Consider the following 14,689-nt stretch of genomic DNA (forward strand, 5'->3'; position numbering starts at 1 on the left):
ATGTCTTGTGCTGAGTCAGAAAATGGCAATATATAAAGCAGTTGTACGCAGCAGGCAGTGCTAAAGGGCCGCGATGCTCGCCAAGTAAAGAACTACAGCAGTAGAGGGTGAGGGGTTGTCGTCCCGCAGGTGCGATGACAAAACCTTCTGTTGCATGACTGCATAGTTTTATTCCCACAAAGCTCTGGCTGGCGCAAAAAGTGGATGATACCCAGCTTATGAGTAAACACTCAATTTCTCATGTTCTTTTATTGTTTAATAGGCTACTTACCAAATGCTGTACAAGCTCAATTCTGAGAAAGGAGCTGTTCTTTGCTCTCTGGGCCTTTGACTGAGCATCTATGACTACAGTTCTTGGCACTTGACAAATACTTCTTTCTGCTGTGCTCCTTCAGGTCAGAGAGGGACCATCGTCATTCCTATCGAGAGAAGGAAGCTGAGTCCTGCACAAATACTGCTCTCCCACTGACTGGCAGCACTGGCACCTCTCTCTCTGGGAGGCCCCGGCACAGCACGAGCAAGGCTCCTTTCCAGCCTCCTCTCTTGGACTTGCACAAGCAAGACACTGTGGGATCCAGCTTGGCACCCTGGCAGCAGTGACTCTGAAGTTCATGGCCATTGCAGAAGAGCTTGGTTTGCCTTGTTCCTCATTAGGGGCAGGGAAAGAAACTGGCCCTTGAGAATTTCATTCAGCAGCCTTGGTTATGAGACGGACCAGGCCAGAAGGAACTGTCCTCCTCCTGCATGGCTTGCTTTGCTGGTTTCCCACAAGCTGCTTTGTATCAGCGATTAAAAGCTGTGTTTTAAAAGCAGCAGTTCTACAGACTGGTCCATCCTAGTTGAGCAATAAGACCAAACTTCTTTGAAAAACACTGGAGAGACAATCAGCAAGCTGGTTCATCACCATGAGGTAGGGAAACAGAATAATTTTAAATTACTTTGTTGATTTCAGTCTTAGCACAACTAAGTTCTGTTATTTCACTTTTAAAGCTTTTTTTTTTTTAATGTACAAGAGGCATTTGAGTTTAGAATACAGATTAGTTCTATCCTTGTATTTATCACCTAATTCTAGGTGATGTATTGTGTCTTAGGTTTTTAAAATGTGAATGGGAAAATGCAAGGTTCTTTCTTTTCTCCTTCACCACTGCTCAAGGGTAAAGCAAGAGCCTACTCACACACATGACTCATTGAAATCCATGTGCTACAGTGCTGGGGCTTAAACACAATGTATTTGTTCTGGTTTATAGTACCTGAAGTCAAGGAAATGCCTTTCTAGGAAGGTGTAGGGTCGCTACAGCTTTTCAAGTGAGTAATCTTTCTCTAGGTCAGCAATAGGGTAGGACACTCAGCATTGCGGCAGCACGGCAGCACCATGGTAGCACCTGATCTGCAATGAGATACCTGTGAAACTTGCTGCACAGGGCTTGCCCATGCTGGTCACAGAGTAAAATCCCTGCAGACCAGGAGTTTTGAGATCTGAAAAGTGGGCAGGCTGATAAATCACTCAAAAATGCAATTATCTGTCATTTTTCCCATTTTCCTTCATTCAAGGCATTTCCTCTTCTCTCTCATTAAAGGTGACTGGAATAAAGAAAACCATTTTGTAAACATTTTGTCACATCAGACTTCAGCTTTTCCCTAAATTTTGTATTCTTTCATGGCCAGACAAAACCAAACACTTCATTTTATTCCAAGTAGTTCTAGTAATTTTTGGCATGATCAGTAGGACTTAAACCCCATATTTTTTTCCTGTAAAACTGATTTTTTTTTTCCATGAAAAAGTTTTGACTTTTTTTTTTCTGTTTTATCCCACTCTATGCACAGTTCTTTTCCAGTCACCCTGACAACGGCAAGGCTAAATGCTGAGCATCAAAAGGCTGCTTCTTTCATACAGTGCTATGAAAAGTCCTTTCAGCTAGCCGCAGTGATAGCTGTCAGGTTGATTATTGCCTGATGACCAGATTGTTCTGCATCTAAAAAGAGGGTACAAGTATTCTTTTGTGGACATTCTCCTTAATGAGTCTGTTCAGGACACAGTTGTCATTGATGATGTTGTGTTAGCATAGAAGGGAACTGACTTGTCAAGTTTACTACTTTGAAATGTTTGGATTTTTTGAGGTTTTAGCTAGATTGATATTTTTTCACTTTCCAGTGTGTGCTCTCTAACTACTCCTTTAACTTTCCCTTATTCTGTATGCTGTGGATATATATGCCAATTTAAGGCAAGAAAACTTGTTGTCAATCCGTGTTATATTTCCTATATATAATAAATGCTAATCCAGGCCTAGAAGAACTGGACCCAGCTGCTTGAGGTACGGTCAGATCAGGTTTTTAACCCTTCCCAGAATATCCACTCAAATATGAGTAAAATAGAAATTAAGCAGCTGGATTGGTGCAAAACAGACCAGCTACAAAATGGTAAATAATAATTAGCACTATATTACTATTTTATATCTACATATGCTTAAAATAACAAAGCATTAAACAAGGCTCTCAAAATTCTAAACATAACACAGCATCAGCAATATATACAGGACTTTTGAAAGCCTCCTTCCTGCATGTGACAAATACTAGAAGGAAAAGTGAGCTGTAGAAAAATCATTTCCTATTTGATTTTCTTTATTTCTTTAACTCAGCTATTTATGTAATGAACAATAAATGCTATCAACGTATAGGAATGCAGCCAAACATGCATTTATTTGCTGAAGCAGGAAAACTTGACTGTTTTTAACTAGGGAACATCATAAACATTTATACAAGATCAAATGGTGGGTTTTGAACATCTGTTTTACATTATTAGTGTATGTGGGCAAACACAGAGCCTGCTTTATGGCATTTCACAGCCTTTCTAAAAAGTAGCTGTATTACTCACCAGAATAATATGGGCATTTCTAGAGAAAGGACACTTCTTGAGAAAGCTAAAGTCTATTAGATTTCCAGAGATTTGGATGTGCACCTCCCTAGCCTTGTCTCCAAAGCATCAACCTGCTCTTCTCAGTACAAGGGGTGCCAAGCTGAGAGTCATCAGGGTTGTGGGCAGGGATACTCTGTCCTGCTGGGATGGAGGCATACTCTGGCATGCCAGACAGCACAGCACAAAGCTGTGAAGCTCCTGGGATCGCTGGCGATTCCTGGACATGGGATGCCACTTTTGGGTTGGGTCTGCAATGGCTGGTGTGGGGCCAGCTGCTGGGCACCTTGTGATGGATGCAGGAGAGAGGTGGCCAGATGGTGGCAATTAGGAACAAGCAGGCTATGTGAAACTGTGGGCTGTCATCTATATATCAGAGAATTATAGAATGGTTTGGTTTGCAAAGGACCTTAAAGCTCACCTAATTCCAATCCCCCTGCCATGGGCAGGGCCACCTTCCACTACACCGGGTTTCTCAAAGCCTCATCCAGCCTGGTCTTGAACAATTCCATGGAGCATCCACAGCCTTTCTGGACAGCTTGTCCCACTACTTCATCACTCTCACACTAAAGAATTTCTTCCTAATATCTAATCTAAATCTCTTTCGGTTTAAAGCTATTCCCCCTTGTCCTGTCACCACATGCCCTTGTAAAAATTCTCTTTCCAGCTTTCTTGCAAGCCCCCTGGAAGTTGTTACAAGGTCTCCCCTGAGCTTCTCTTCTCCAGGCTGAACAACCCCAAAATCTCTCTGCCTGTCCTCCGAAGAGAGGTTCTCTAGCCCTCTGATCACATTCATGTAGACCACCAAGAGCTTCTAGACCCTTCCAAGGGCCTGGCTGCCCTTCCACTGCAGTGCCACTCTGTATTCAGGGCCACAGCCTATTTAATGATAGCATGTGGGGAGGGACAGCCGTCTCCCCTGGTCTCTCTCTGACTAACCCCAGGCAGCTGACGTAGTTTTGGCAATCAAGGAGTGGTGGCTGTCTCACTGTGATGCCGGGAGAGTCAGGGGAAATGTGCCAGGTGATAGATTTTGGTCCCAGCAGCTTCTCCCTGTGCCTTTAACAGTGAGTCTCAGCAGCATGTCCCAGCCAGCCAGTGCATTTATATTACTGATACTTTTATTTTTAGAGTTTGTTCTATGATAAAGCACCAAGTCCTAACCCCTACAAACAACGCATGATTAATGTCCCAAGCAGGGCAGGCTGCTATAAAATTACAGATTGTGTTTTCAGTTTGAAGATGTTAATTTAGTGAGTGAAGTACCTGCCTGGTACTCCTGTCTGGAGTGAGGCAGGGTAAGAAGGAGAAAGCAATGAACTCTTGAGGGAGAAAATAAAGATGAGAGACTTCAAGAAGAATTAGGTGAATAAACAGAAAATAAAAAGAAAGGTGGTTTTTATGGTGTAACATTCTTGCACACTGACTTTTTCCACTGCTATCTTAAGGATCCCGATGTAGCTGCTGTCACAGCTATGCCTGAAATGGAGCAAGACTGGGCTTTTGTATTTATATGAGAACAGAGATCTGATCAAGAATTAGGTTTCTTTCCTATTTCAAACACAAACTGTTTCTTTAGCCCTTTCATCAGTATTTCATTCCCTTAAACAAAATATTGATGCATTACTTATAAAACCCAAGCAGTTTCTCCTGTGTTTCTTGATCACTGTGGTAAGCAGGAGTGTACATGTTACAGCACAACCTTGGTATGGGGTTTCTCCTGCTGGGGAATGCGGCTAGATGCATTTCCCCAGGGCTAGGGCTCTGGAACACAAATGTCTCATAGGAGATGAATTCATATTATTTTATAATGTTTTTTACAGCTAAGTAAAAGAACGAGAAATGTAGCTCTACACAGATCTAGAACCCTTCATGTGCCCCAAAGTCTTAAACCCAAACCTTACTGGAGAACATGAGAGTCAAGGTGTGCTGTGTAGCACGACTTTCTGATTCCACAAAGAAAATGTTGCATGTATTATGCATTCCCCAAGCAGCAAAATGTGAGGGTTTGACAGCTTTCTGTTGTGATTTTAATTCTTCCGCTTTGCCTCATAATGGTGAGGGTCTCTTCATTTGTTTATTTAAATACCCAGTGAAACATGTATGAAGCAAACAAGTTATTTACATTCATGTTTGGTTGTATCAATTCTCTTTTATTTTTCTGTGAAAACTGTAAACAAAAGCTGACACAGCATTAATAAGCTACTGTCAGTGTAATTATCCTGAAGAAGAGAGACGTTTCCCAAAGGAACGCCTCATCTTTTTCATTTCTGTTTATCACAGCAGGTTATTAGTAAACAAATCCGGGTTTATTTTACTCTTTGTAACTTGTGCACTGTTATTTCCAAAACAGGGCTCACTCTTGCAAAGGCTTGCTACCATAGCTACCAAGCTACCTATACTTGCAGCAAGAAGTCCTCTTCTCATTTGCTTCTGTAGGGGGAAGATAATTGATCTGAGCATAAAGAAGCAAAGTCTTACATACCTTACATGACTGAAAGAATAAACATCGTTTTAATGTAGCAGATCACTGTGAGAAATTAGACTATTATCAAGAAACTTTATGATATTATTAGTAATAGCATCTAGATTTGATACCTCAGTATTCAGTATGGATATACCTGCACCTTGCTGTCCTGGTGTGGGCCGTTGCCTTTTGTACAGTTAAATAACAATTGTGCAGCTGGGAAAATGTGTTTTACAACCTTCTGGGGACTTTCATGCTGTTGCAAGAATCCTGGAGCCGGTAACACAAGACAGTTAAACCCAGCTTTTGCCACTGTGGAGATAAGCAAGCTTAAGTAGCAAGGCTGGAAGGAGGCCTTCAGGCACCCTGGGGGTGCAGAGGTGGATAATCAATCCTCATATAACTTGGTCCTCTGCTGCAGCCTCTGCTAGAACCTCTGAAGAAGCTGTGCCTGCCAATTCCCTTGAATCAAGGGGCTAAGGATGAGAAAATGTAATGAATGGAAAATGAATGGTGCTTATCTGGACATGGAATAGCAGTGTTTTATAAACACTGAAGCAGACACAGAAAGTTTAACAGCACTATATTAAAGTAAAATTTAAATGCAGACTGCTTAGGCAGGATTTTTATTTAATACCAAAAGCCACTTTTATCAAAAAAATTGATCTGTCTACCAGTCACTCTGGAGATATTCAAAATGCAGTTGTAAATATATTACATTCAGATAGTGTCTGGTATTTCCAAGAAGCAATACAGGGCATAGAGCCAGTAAGTTGTAGGGTTTCTGTGAGAATGCAGTGCCTCTAACTAATGGATGCTGATGGTCAAAGCTTTTGAAGTACTGTTCTGCACAAAAAAGGATTGCTCTTGGCTTGACTGGAAAGGTAACTCTTTCACCCCAAGTATTTTCATACCACAAAATCATCACACTGATCTGTTCAAACAGGTGAAGGTCTTTATTCATGTCTTTCATTAAGGCTCTGCTATGTTGACATTACTGATATTAAAACGATACCTGTTAATTAGTAATAGTACATTATGTCCTTTTCCAAAAGCCTGAAAGTGACAGTGATTTGGTGGTTACTTGGACACTTGCTAAAACCATCAGGAATTAGTAGGTAACTGTCCTGGCAGTACTCATACTGTACAAAGAAAACGAGTGCCTGTGGCACCGTGAGCAAGCACTGTGTATCTTCTTATTGCCTCATGCTGCAATCTCAGCTTACTTTATGGCTATCTGTCTACCAGCAAAATAGACAAAAGCTGGAAGACTACAGAACAGGTTGTGCCAGAAGACTGAATTTATGTCTTACCAGCCTGTCACACACTGTCCAAATGTATTTCTAATACTTATTCCATCCACCATCCCAAACATGATTCATTAAGGTTAACGATTCTTCTGTCTGCAATAATCAGTCATTCTAAGCTTCATTAGTTCAACTCCAGTGTATTTAAGGACCTATCATTAATTAAATACAGCTAGTACTGAGATTTGTAAATGTAAAGTGCTATCTGAAGACTATTAATAATTGTCGGATCCTTGTGAAAATTATGAAGTACATCCATATTTCCCCCCACATAACATCCCTGTGGGGAATACAAGTTCTCCATCAAATTTTATCTGGAGAGAGATGGATGTGAGTCCTCCAGAGCAACTTGTTTCAGACACCTGCGTTTGGTGCAAGCTGCATGTTCCACCACATAGTCCCCTTCTCTGTCTGATGCCCCATTTCTGCATGTATGCTCAGCAATAGCATGCATGGTCTTGGGAGCTGTGTTTTTTTCCCTTAACTTTCTGGAAATATCAAGTACTCTTCATCATGGGCTCAGTGTTTTCTATGCTGTAGTTGTGGCTTTAGATGTGATTTGCCATATCTTGTGCTTGAAGGGGCAGTGTGGGATAATTCTCCTGCTCCTCCTGCAGTCTATCTGCAAATAGCTTGCGCAGGGCATAGATATACACTTGCCTGCTAGAGAAACTAAACCAGGGGTAACTGTGAGACAAAGAACTTCCTCCTCATGGAATAAGTAGCAGCGGAGAGGATACCAAACTGGGAGCTTATTGTTAGAACATTTCCACAGTTCAGACCTAAAGTTTGCTGTTGAGGATTTGCTGCAATGAGGTGCGCAGACCTTTGGCTTTAACGGTATTTAGGAGGAGCATAGCACTGTATTACAAGTCCATTATGATTTCTGTGGAGATCTTGTTTCAGAGGATATTACTGCAAGGTTGAAAGAGTCAGTGTTTGGCAAGTCAGAGGTGCAGAATCCCACAAGTGATCTATATGACTGAAGGTAAGTAGATCTAGTATTTTCCCTTCAAATAATAGTAAACTTACTTAGAAAAAATTTAGCTCTTGGAAGTATGTTAAGAAGAATACTTCATCTAAGGAAGCCTGAATCTTGATGTGGGGTGACAGGACATGCCATATTTCCACTCCTTTTCCTGGCCATATTGTCCACTGGAGCAAGGAACACTTCCAGTGGACACTTTCATATAGAGGGTCTTGATGGAAGATAAGTTTGCAAAGGAATATCCAGCACCAAAAACTAGGAAAAAAAGATGTTCTCATGTCTGGTTTATTTTCTCTTCCATTCCCATCATATCCCATCACATGTAGATGATTTGTTGTGACAGGTCATGAGCAGACGAGAGTGTTAAAGTTTCCTCTACACTTCAAGATAGTTTGGTGGAACATCGATTCCATTTCCAGTCCCAAAATCTCACATGTACCACACTTCTGATCTCTATTGGCCATCAAGGGTTTACCAAGTATGTACAGCAGACTGGTAGACGTCATCATCCAGTAGTATTTAAAAAAAAAGAAAAAAGTAAAGAAAAAAGTAATCAATGAAAAAATAGTGCCATTTACAGGATGTATAAAACCATTTTGATCATAGGATCATTAAATATTTAACTGTGGCATTTGCCGCTACTGCACAGAATAGGCATGTGTGTGTGTTCCAATCAGGAACTAGCATTTTCCCCTTTTAAGAAAGGAAAATTTTGCCTTCCTTTCCTGTGTATGCCTTTAAGTGTAAAATTTGTTTATGCAGGATATGCATTTCCTGCCCTGCTAGAACTTGGACAAGAGCTTTTGATTTGTTGTTCAGCTCAATAATTGGTATCTTATTTGTTTATAGAAATATTACTCTCTAGTTGATTCAATAAATTCCATAGACTTATTAATCAAAGTATCCTCATATTATTGAAAAGAAGGCAAGTAGTTATTTTGACTAGTCCATTACAAATTCATTATTAATGATCAAAATATTGTTAGCAGACCTTTTACTGATTTTTGTATGTGTGGATTTTATTCTCACCCTCTTGAAATAGTACATCTATTCAGTAGAATAAATAAACCTTCAATGAAATCTAAAGCTTTCATAGATCTTGTGAAACAATCTTCAAGAACTTTCGGTTTCATATTGTCAGAGGTAAAACCTATACCTGACTAGGAGTAGATGATGAGACAACAGAGAAATACAATTGCTTCCTCTGAGGAAGTGTTTAAGCTACAAAGACTGAGTGAAATAGATTTGACAGAAAGGAAAAAAACGAAGTGTAGATCTAGCCACAGAAAAGAAGAAATGTGCAGTAAAAGAACTTCCTGAGGATAAATAAGCAAGTTTTAATATAGTCTTTTTGTTCATTTTTCATCTTTTTTATTACAATTTTTGTTATGATTTAGCTTCCAGGACATTCCCCTTCAAAATCCAGGCAAACCACTTCATAGTGTGTTTTATAATAAATATGACTGGGAAAAGTCTTCAGTGAACAAGTTAGTTTAAAAATATTCTGTTGCAGATGGTATTTGTTTTGGTGGTTGTTACTCGCTGCTTCTCAAAGCCCTGAGGAATTCATCAACAATTTTTCAGCTAGTACTTTTTATCTTTCAGCAGTTTGTTTCTCTGTGCTGTAGATACATGTGTTTGTGGGAGGGTGCAGAGGATAAATACTATGCATCAAAATACTTTAAAGAGATAAAAAGAAGTTAATTAATCCAAGTGCTCAATAGAAGAGGCAAATTAGCCCCACCCTTTCTAGATATGTGCTGTGAAATCTAAATAAATTCAGATTTGTGGATATGATTTCCTCCTTTTTTGCTTCACCACCACCTTCTAACACATTTGCTTTTCTAGGGACTCATCTACAGAAATGTATTCTAGTCTTGTCATTTGTCTTTGATCCATGTATTTGCTTGGCGAATCCCACCCAATCTTCATCTGATCTCCATGATTTGCCCCACTCTTGTGTTGTCTCAGTGCCATCTGTTCTCAACTCCTGACTACCTCCTGATGCTCCTGTCCAGAAGCAATGTCTTTCTCATCTCCGTCATTGTTTCTGTCCTGGGCTTTAGTTCCTCGAGATCATTTCTCCCTGCATCCCTCTTTCTTGTCAAAATCTTTCCTGTACCCTGCACACAGTGGCTACTGATGTTCCTGCCCCACCAGTTTCAGCTGCTCTTCTCGCCCTTTATAACAGGAAATGGACCAGCATACATATGTTTATAAATTAAATTCTATAATTATTTTGCCATGATTCTTTGATTACCTGCACTTTTTTGCTGCATGGAATAGTATCACATAACTGTATGTGTGCCTGTTGTTCAAACAGAAGTGGACGGTTTTGAAGGGATTTGAAATGCTGGTTGAGCACATAGGTACATGCACACAAATATATGCATGTGCTTCGGTTAATCCTGATTTATTACTTTAAAGAAGACTTCTGTGGTTTAGATGTAAGTTTTTATGATTCATCCACTTACTCTTTTATTTATTCACATAGTTTCACTCTGCACCCTTAAGCTATCACAGATATATGATGGTACTTAACTGTGTTCATCCACCAGAAATGCTTATTGAAAATTAAAATGTTCCTGTTCGTTTCTTTCTGGAGATATGCACATTGAAGAGTAATAGATTAATTTCTATTACATGAAAAGAAAAAAGACCTTGGTAGTACAGCAAAATGCTTAAATTAATACTTCTACAACCAGAAATCCACCTGAAGCAGTTAGTTTAGGTTTTAATGGTTGTTCCACTTTAGCCACGACCAGCTCACTAACAGTCCTAGTACTTGAACTTTATCTTCATTATTGGTTTAATGAACTGAAGAAAAAAAGATCAAGCTAAATGTATGTAAACCTTCTGTGAAGATGTGCTGAAACTCATTAAAGGTAAGGTTTACCCCATAAAACAAGGGGTAAACTGCCTTATATGGCCTTTGCATTGGTGAAGCCTGTTCCCGCATTTTCCTGGGAAAGGAAGAGCAGAGGCAGAATGAGGCATCCCACAACATACCCCATTAGAAGAGTAGATGAAGGATGTTTTCATTTTAACACATCCCACTGCAGTATGTTTGTGCCTGCTGAGTGAGTGGAACAGACACTGGATAGGCTGTCCCCAGTCTTCTCCTGTCCTCAAGGCTGGCCTCAAGAGACTGCTGAGAGTAGTCTCTTATTGCCTCTGCCTCCTTGCTGAAGAAGTGACGCTTGCACACCCTTCCCTTACAGAAATGGTCCAAGCAGTTTGAGGGGCAGAACCAGTGCCAAAGCCTCTGGGGAAGAAAAGACCCCACAGGATGTGAGCACCCTGCAGTTGCCCAAGGCTACCTGTCTGCTTGCATTTCACTGTCTGACTAACATCTTCCCTGTTGTAAAGAAAGGAAGAGAAGTCAGGCTGAGGCTGAAGTTCACAGACCTCCCTGCTCTTTCATGGCTGAGGGAAGCTGCATCACAACTTCAGTCTCATGGAGCAGGATTTGCTCACTTTCCTTTCTCTGCTGAAGCTCAAAGGGAGAAGTTGTGACTGCAAGGGAATACTAGAGAAGCACTGCCTATAAGGCAAGTATGTCAGAGAAATACAACCTAAATTCACCACCTACTCAATCTGTGGTCCTCCTGCACATGTAGATGTGGCATTGCCACTTTGGGCTTTAACCCAGCCTGCTCTCCACAGCCTCACCAGGTTTGGGCTGGGAGAAAGGAAAAGAATATTTGTCCTAGCTACATGTTTACCCCAAGGACAGCATGCCTTTCATCTTGAAAGACAACAGCACATTGTTTGCTTTTGAACTTTCTTAATTAGGAACTGAATGTTGGATGTCTTCATCTGCCAGTGAATTAATTTCTGTCTGAGTCAAAATGAAGTTAGCATTGTAGATGACAGTCCAAGGCTGGGTTCAGTATATTGGGTATGCAGCAATTGACTGTGAAACCCTTACCCTGGAAATAAGTTTTGGTCCCAGACATTGTATGTTTCCAAGTATTTCGATGGTTGAATACCTCACATCCTGTGACAGTCATGCACTGTCTTCTTGTGTCAAATCAGGAATACTGGTGGACAACCAGAAAGGGGTTTGTTCTTCTTTGAGTTTCTCTAGCCCAGTTGCATAAGATTAGTCATTACGGTCTTATACTAAGAGTTTTTACCAGAAGTATAAGTCTTCTTTTGCTTCAATAGTTTGCCTGCTGCCCATGGGCAAATAAAATTGGGAAGAGGAAATGCCCTTCTTAGTTCCAGGATCAAAATAGAGAACAATGGGAAGAACTGAATACTTTTCCATATTTTTATGGCTTGCCCTCAGATCTAGCATTGGGACTAGCAGTCATGGGCCATGTTAGAAACAAAGGTAGGTAAAATATCCTAACTACAATATGGAAATGGTTTTGGTAGCTTCATAGGAATTGCACCAAACTACACAGAGGGATCATGATACGTGTTTGCAAGTGTTAAATATGTTAGAATTCAGTGCATCTCTCTTCTCTGCATGCACATTCATCACAGCTGTGAAAAAGTGACATTAGTCAGAAGTTCAAGACTCATGCCCAGCATTCCCAAACTGGCAAGTTTTTAATTACATTAACATTCACATTTGCTTGCTTCCATGTTCCTAAAATGAAGATTAATTTTCATTATGCCAAAGTTCTGAATGTCACAGGCTTTCTGTAGTCATCATTCACAATACTTGCCAAGAAGTCTTAGTGAAAGCAATTCTAGCTGTGATGGAATGTGTGTATGGAAGTCTGGAGGTTGATGAGGAATAATTGCACAATCCCAGTGTCTTGATATACATAACTCTGTAAACGCTCTGCTTAAATTTTGAAGTAACAATGTGATTTCCAAAAACCTTAATGCATGTTTGGTTTCTAAATAGTGGTTTTAGTCAGTATAATAGCTGGGGGTATACTAGCAAGTAGAGAAAGTAAGTTGCTATAAACTGAAACAAAAAATAATTGAAAGTTCTGAGTTGCAAGAATTGTGCTCTGTGGTATAATTTGGGCTGAGGGGGATTCATGATTTACAATAACAATAAAGAAAAGAACTTAAAATGCTGTAGGTGCTTTATTAATACAGTTTGGGGGTTTTTTTATTATGCATATGAAGAAAGATGGATTATCTCATAAGCATCCTTTCCTAAAGACTGGGCAGTAACTGAACAATGAACTATGAACAAGGCAGTGGTTGCAGCAGCAGGTAGGAACAGGAAAATTACTGTTGTGCAGGACAAGAAAACAAACACCTTGGATTGAGGAACATCTGAGACTGCATTGCTGATGTGGCTTCCAACCTTTCTATGCAACTGCAGCTGTGTTCCTGTTTTTTCTTGTTTCTCGTTGAAGCTGTACTACAAGGAACCTTAACAAGCTCTTGAAGTCCAAGTGATAGCAAGGTAACAGAATGCTTAACACTTACTACACCACCACCAGGTGTTGACGCAGGAGCTGCTGTTTTAGTCCCCATGAAACCTTTCTAGAACATGGATATTCTCTGTCAATTTTTTCTCAAAGAGAAAGTCTAAACGCCAGTGGTGGTGTCTCAAACACCCAATCTCTCCATGAGAACAGGGCTAAAAGAGCCTGTGTTCTGCTAAAGCTTGGATGTGCTGCCAGTGAAAAGTTCAAACTTAGTGCCAATGGCACTGAGGCCTTTCAGCTAGAGCTGTGGAATTTACTTGTCTCAAAGCCAGTCTTAGGCAGACATGGGCTGTCTCTGTGGTTGTGTGAAACCCCACGTAGCCCAGGCAGCCTTCACTCCATTGAGTTACATCATCCCGTGAAACTGGGATGCACTGGAATTTGTTCTGAGCTGACAGAAGGTAGTTCTGAGCTGACAGAAAGGTAGTTCAGCTCCTAAATTACCTTGCTCAGATCTGGGTGAAGAGAAAGGTGCTGCAGGTAGTTCTCATGGGGCCACCTGCATGTGCCTTGTGAGGCAGGGACTCATGCTTCCCGTGCTTGCTCCGAGTGACCCTTTGGCAACACTGAACTCCCACAGATGCTTCACCCTGGGGTTGTGGATGCTAGGTAGATACAGAACAAGGAAGTCAGAAGGCAGAGCACTGAGGAAGTGGAAAGACATGGCTCTGGTCTGAAATTGTGCAGTAGAAGGAAGACAGAAATTGGGCATGTTCCTGGATTAACTCTTGGGAAGTAGATGATTACTTAATTTATTTTGTATTGAATAATTTAGTGAATAATTTAGCACTACATTTCCTAAGTGTAGCTTACTTTCACAGGCAAAACCACAAAAAGATGGTTGATTTTCAGACATCAAGTTTAACCACCTCTCAGTTATTGACAGCAGTCAAGTTCAGCACTGACCTGCTGCTGTTGCACCTCTTTTGCTTTGCCAACACAAATTCTGCATCCTCTAGACAATGCAGAAGTGCTCACTGCTCAAAGGAGATTTGTGCTCCTCCTGTACTGCATCCCCTATTTTGTGCTGTAACCAGTTAGAAAGCTTTCAGTAAGATTCTTCTCTGTGTATTTATTTCCTTGGCCCTGCAGATAGCAGAGGATTTCTGTTCCTTCCAGGCTGCCCCTTCAGCAGAGCCTCTGTCAGAAAGGGTCATCTGTCCATCCCCCTGCCTTGCGTCTGCCTGCGCTTTTGCTTGCATTACTGTGAGGCAGGCAAAAAGACCTGAAAGCACAAGTTTGAAGAGGTAATGAGACATCATTTTCAACAGCAATACAATCTTAGATCAGCTTAAACTGACACAGAAATAACACCCTCTACATCTATATTGAGTTATTCCCAGATACTTAGCAGAATTGGTCCATTTAACCTATGATTTTGTTTGCAGGAAAGATCACACCCTAACAATATGAAGTTAAGGTTTTGATCTGTCCATTACTGACAACATGCTGGTTCATGACTATTTCACCAATTATCTTCCATCAAGTATGTGCTGTTCATGCCTAACCAGAGTACCAGCATTTCATTGACCCCACAGCACTGCAGCCCCTGTTACCAGCAGGGGCTGCTGAGCGTGTTGACACTGATGGAGTTCATCGCAGCCCCATCTG

The sequence above is a fragment of the Pezoporus wallicus genome, unplaced genomic scaffold, assembly GCF_028554395.1.
Source record: "Pezoporus wallicus isolate ANWC-B61680 ecotype Strahan unplaced genomic scaffold, APGP_CSIRO_Pwel_v1 contig_749, whole genome shotgun sequence".
In the NCBI taxonomy this organism is placed as follows: domain Eukaryota; kingdom Metazoa; phylum Chordata; class Aves; order Psittaciformes; family Psittacidae; genus Pezoporus; species Pezoporus wallicus.